The 6,256-nt window shown below is 42.0% G+C and overlaps 1 pseudogene; it reads left to right on the forward strand.

The window, feature by feature from the left end:
• Positions 1–3,109: 3,109 nt before the first annotated feature.
• Positions 3,110–5,383, forward strand: LOC102425597 (annotated as a pseudogene).
• The last annotated feature ends 873 nt before the right edge of the window (positions 5,384–6,256 follow it).

Consider the following 6,256-nt stretch of genomic DNA (forward strand, 5'->3'; position numbering starts at 1 on the left):
TGGATAAAAATCTGTTATCAGACATGTGACTTGCAAATATTTATTCTCACTCTGTAACTTATTTTATTTTTTGAACATATATCAATGTTTTGTTTTTTCATTTTTAATAGTGTCTTTGAAAGGGTAACAGTTTTTTATTTTCAAGTCCAAATTATCAGTTTACTTTTATGGATTGTGGTTGTGTTGCCACACCTAAGAAATCTTTGCCTAATCCAAGTTCACAAAGATTTTTCTTGTGTCTTTATCTAGAAATTTTTAGTTTTAGCTCTTCCATTTAGGCCTCTGATATATCCTTTTATGTGTAGTTTGAGGTAAGGATTTATATAATGTTGTTCTTCATCCTTTTCCTCTTTTTTTTCTTCTTATTCCTCTTCCCCTTCTTTATTCTTCTCCTCCTCCACCTATTTAACATGATATTAAATTGTTTTAGCACCATTTGTTGAAAAGACTATGCATTCCCCATTGAATTGTCTGAGCATCTTTGTCAAAATTCAATTGACCATAAGTTGAACAATTTTATTTCTAGCCTTTCAATTCTGTTCTACTAATCTATACTAGTATATCTATCTTAACACCAATACCACACTGTCTTAATTACTATATATTCATAAGAAGTTTTGAAATTGATTACTGTAAACTAGCCAAGTTTATTCTTTTTTTTCAAAATTGCCTTAGCTATTCTAGATTCTTTTCATTTTCTTTTCAACTTTAGGATTAGCTTGCAACATTTCTACAAAAGCAAACACAGAAACCTACTAGGATTGTGATAGATTGCTTTGAAACTATAGGTCACTTTGGAAAGAACTGTCATCTTAATCCTGAGACTTCCAACCCATGAATATGGAATTTCTTTCCATTTATTTAGATCTTCATTACTTTGTCTCAGCAAGGGCTTTGTAGTGTGTTTTCACTTCTTTGTTAAAAGTATTACAAAGTATTTTATTCTTTTTGTTATTAGGAATGGGATTGTCTTTTTCATTTCACTTTTAGACTGTTTGTTGCTAGTATATAGAAATAAAATTATTTTGTATATTGGTCTTGTATCCTGAGAGCTTAATAGTTTTAGTAGTTTTGTTGAGTCCTTTGGATTTTCTACAAATAGGATTATGTCATTTGTCAATAGGAAGTTTCTTTTTCCTTCTGATATGTATGCCTTTAACTTATTTTGTCTTTTTTTATTACCCTGACTAGAACCTCCAGTACAACACTGAATAAAATTGATGAGAACAGACATCCATTTCATGTTCCATATCCTAGCCATGTTTCAATGTCCAAGAGCCACATATAGCTATTGGCTACCGTATTGCACAGGACACATAAAACATGTGCACCATTTCAGCAAGTCCTATTGGACAGTGCTGGCTTAGACAGTAAAATGCCTTTAAGTAGACAATTCTTTCTTTTTTCTTTTTCTTTCTTTTCTTTTTTTTTTTTTATTAATCATCACCAGAGGATATTTTTTCCCCATTGATTTTTAGAGAGAGTGGGAGAGAGAGAAACAGAGAAAGAGAAACATTAATGTGAGAGAGACACACCGATTGATTGACTCCTGACCAGGGCCCAGCCGGGGATGGAACCAACAAACCAAGTTTGTGCCCTTGACCAGAATTGAACCCGAAACCCTTCAGTCCACCAGCCGACACTCTAATCACTGAGCCAAACCAGCTAGGGTGAAAGTTCCTTCCTGAAGACACAACTCAATTTAACAGTACTAATTCATCCTTTTATAGAAGATAGATACCATGTTTGGTGTTGGCAAAATAAATTTTAAAAAGAATAAGGTGACTCTATTAGTTTAGTAAATTTATTTAAAAATATTTTGCTAAGGATAAATTTATTATATTTGAAAAATCACCTACCAAAGTGAACAAAAGTAAGGAAAGCTCAAAAAATGTTTTACCAAAAGACACACCAGGAAGTAGGAGTGAGTCACTGTCATCTCATTATTAGATTATTAAATTGACAATTTGAAAAGAGACTCCATTTACTCTGGATACTGTGAAGGCTACTGCTGTCCTGCACACATGCTGACCACTGTGTCAGAGATGGAAAGGGGCCACGTTCTGGTTTAACACACAGGTGTCCATCCTGAAACTTCTTAAAATGTTTAGTATTTAACTGTGTTCTAGAATCGAAGGAAGCACAATAAAACAAACTAAATTACTTTTTCTTTTTGTTTAGAAACTGCCTCAGGAACATCTTTACTACAATCAGGTCAGAGAGGATGTAGGATCTTATGTAAATCTAACAAAAAACAACTTTCTGATGACATGTGGCAGAGCCCTCAGGCTTATAGTTGGATCATAATAAACCAAAGGTCACCTTATGTGTCACAGAGGGTGTTTGTGTAAACATTCAAGATGATCAATTGAATTCTAAAATGGCTATATTGATTAACTTACAGATAAACTAAAATATCAAGAATATTGGAGAAATCAAGAGAAAAACCATTTAGTATGGAAAATAACTGCCTTTCTTGCCTAATAAATTCAAAGGCATATTTATGGAAATATTCCGTCCTTTCCAAAAGAACTATCTTAAATATCATATTTGATTTTCAATTATATACAACTAGAGGCCTGGTACATGAAATTCATGCACTTGGGGGGGGGGGGGAGTCCCTCAGCCCGGCCTGTGCCCTCTTACAGTCTGGTACCCCTCGGGGGATGTCCAACTGATGGCTGAGGCCTGCTTCCGTCGCTGCACTCGCCAGCTGTGAGCCCTGCTTCTGGCTGAACAGCGCTCTCCCTGTGGGAGCGCACTGACCACCAGGGGGCAGTTCCTGTGTTGAGCATCTGCCCCCTGGTGGTCAGTGTGCGTCATAGCGACCAGTCATTCTGCCGTTCAGTCAATTTGCATATTAGCCTTTTATTATATAGGATGCCAGATTTCATTTTTCCTATCTTTATTGAGATATTTGTTTATGTTCAACAGAAAAGATTGTGTAAATTTAAGAAAATGTAAGGTATTTATTTGAACATAAATATATTGCAAAATGATTAACACTAAAGTGTTAGCTAACACCTCCATCATATCACATCATTATCATTTCTTTCTGTGGTGAAATCATTTAAAATTTACTGTCTTTACATGTGAATTTTTTGGTATTTTTAAAATAACCAGGAGACCCGACGCGCCGCGGCCCAGTTAGAAGCCGCATGGAGAGCTGCGCCTGCAGCCGACGGGGAAATGTTACAAGGTGAAAGGAGAAACGGAATCTTAATCAACTGGTCTAGAATTTTACAGTCAGTGCCCTGGCTGATGGAGTTCCTCTCTCTGGCTGACCACGTTGTTCCCATGCTGGACTATTACCGCAGCATCTTCACTCTCCTGCTACACCTACACCGGAGCTTGGTTTTGTCTAAGGACGGTGAAGGGGAGATGTGCTTCCTGAACAAGCTGTTGCTGCTTGCTGTCCTTGGCTGGCTTTTCCAGATTCCCACAGTCCCTGAGGACCTGCTCTTTGTGGAAGAGGGTCAGGTGGATGTCTTGGAGGTGGATACAAAAACTTCAGAGCATGGTTTGGATGGCGTGCCTGTGGTGGACCAGCACCTGCTCTGCACTTGCTGTCCTTATATTGGAGAGCTCCGCAAACTGCTCGCTTCATGGGTATCAGGCAGCAGTGGGCGGAGTGGGGGCTTTGTAAGGAAAATCACCCCCCACCACCACCACCAGCCTGGGGGCCCAGCCCCTCCGGACCACCCGGGGGCTGCAGGCACAGTTGGCCCAAGCCTTTTTCCACAACCAGCCACCCTCCGTGCGCAGGACTGTGGAGTTTGTGGCAGAGAATTGGCTCTAACTGTGTCAAACGTGGCAGAGAATTGGCTCTAACTGTGTCAAACACGTCAAGGCCACGCTTCTTCAAGAGCAGCTGGTGACACAGAGACAGGAAGGGGGAGATCCAGGCCAGCTATTGGAGATCTTGTGTTCCCAGCTGGCCAGCTATTGGAGATCTTGTGTTCCCAGCTGTGCCCCCATGGGGCCCAGGCATTGACCCAGGGGCGGGAGTTCTGCCAAAAGAAGAGCCCCCTGAGGAGACTCCGGCAGCCGTTCTGAGCAGCGCAGAGAACATGCTGTGGGGCTTGCGACAGAGAAAGCCTGTACTTGGTTGTCAGCCAACATCACAGCACTGACCAGGAGAGAGGTGAAAGCGGCAGTGGGTCGCATGCTTCGAGCCCAGGGTCCGGAACCGGCTGTCCGGGGGGATCGGAGGGGCTGCTCCCGTGCTTGTGAGCACCATGCTCCCCTCCCCTCCCACCTCATCTCCGAGATCAAAGATCTACTCTCTGTGGCCGTGGGGCCCCGAGACCCTGAGGAAGGAGTGTCCCCAGAGCATCTGGAGCAGCTCCTAGGCCAGCTGGGTCAGACACTGCGGTGCCGCCACTTCCTATGCCCACCTGCCGAGCAGCATCTGGCAAAGTGCTCTGTGGAGTTAGCATCCCTCCTTGTCGCAGACCAAATTCCTGTCCTAGGGCCCCCAACACACCACCGGCTGGAGAGAGGGCAGGCTCGAAGGCTCCTCCACATGCTGCTTTCCCTGTGGAAGGATGACTTTCAGGTGCCTGTTCCACTGCAGCTCCTGCTGAGCCCAAGAAACGTGGGGCTTCTGGCAGACACTCGGCCAAGGGAGTGGGACCTGCTGCTGTTCTTACTCCGGGAGCTGGTAGAGAAAGGTCTGATGGGACGGAAAGAGATAGATGCCTGCCTGGACAGCCTCCGTGAGGCCCAGTGGCCAGAGGACTTTGCTGAAGAATTAGCAAGGCTGTTCAATGTTTCTGGCTGAGCCCCAGGTGCCAGAACCCCAGCTAAGAGCTTGTGAGCTGGTACAGCCAAACCGGGGACTGTGCTGGCCCAGAGCTAGGACTGAGAAGTGGCCCTGCCTTGAAGTCTCACCAGAACCCTGGCACCCCACCTGACTGCCTCAGGAGGAGACCCCAAAGCCCAGTGCCACCCCAAAGTGCCCAATGCTGACTGACCCCTGCTGGTGCAGGAGTAGCTGAATCTGAAATTAGGCTTCCTACTTACATGTGAAGTAAGTATGTGGCTGCCTGGCTGCTCATCACCCTGAGTCCTTGAAGGAGGAGGAGGGAACCCTCACCTGAGGGTTCAGGATTACGGTGGAAAAGCCTAGAGACTCCAGCCCTGGAGCAGAAGAGTTGGCACTTATTACTTGGATACTAAATGAAATTATGTGTGTGGGCTTGAGCCCCACTTGCTGCTATCCCAGCATCTCTAAGTCATGACAGAGGCAAATGACATTGTTTAACTTGTGAGTAAAGTTAAAACATGAATCTTGGGAGTCTACATTTTCTTGCCACTAGGAGCTGGACTGCCATCTCCTTAAAAATGCACAATAGATGAGGTGGGGCGCTCCCAACAGAAACCCAGCCCTACCCCCTGCACCTCCCTGCCTTCAGTCCTGTGCAGGTAACTCTTGACCCTAACTCCAGGAGCCAAGGGTGGGGGCAGAACACTAGAGCTTTTTTAAAATAAACTCTTCTTTACCGAGAAAAAAAAAAAGAATTGAACACACTTGGTTTTACTTTAATCTGAAATGAAATTTAACTGAACAGTTATCAATAAAAAGGCAAGTTGGATGCCATGGGAATGGCCTCTCCAGGTAGTTTCTGGATCCAGTTATGACTGATCCTTTGATGAGCTTGGGCCACAGGATTGTTAATTGAAAAACAAAATAGAGTCCTTTGCTTTAAATAAGTGGATTTCTGTGATGGACTTTTCCCTATAAACATTCTCTCCAGATTCGACAAGTGATTGATATTTTAAGTTCTACATAAAATATAACTCTACACAATGATAGATATTAACTTAAAAATGTAATATGTAGTTATTTTGTTATATTATTTTGGTCTCATGGACGTTTTATGTTTTCATTTGCCTTTCTCAACAGTATTGTTAGAGTTTTGGAATATGTACAATATATTATCTTTTTATGATGTTTACATTTAAAGCAAAAGAACCTGTGTAATAAAAATGTGCATTAGAAAAAAATAAAATAAAATAACTACACTGTGTGTTTTCGCCAAACTTTGTAGCAATTGTTTTATACAGATGTTTTGTAGCAATTGTTTTATACAGATGTTTAATATTTAAGTTATTGTATTCTTTTTTATAAGTATTTTGATTTGCAAGGATTATGTTTTATATTATCAAGAATGCATTTGAACTTAGCATTAAAAAAATCTCGGCAATTTTCAAGTATATAATACAGTATTATTGACTCTAATCACCATGCTGT

This window comes from Myotis lucifugus, unplaced genomic scaffold (assembly GCF_000147115.1).
Source record: "Myotis lucifugus unplaced genomic scaffold, Myoluc2.0 scaffold_0, whole genome shotgun sequence".
In the NCBI taxonomy this organism is placed as follows: domain Eukaryota; kingdom Metazoa; phylum Chordata; class Mammalia; order Chiroptera; family Vespertilionidae; genus Myotis; species Myotis lucifugus.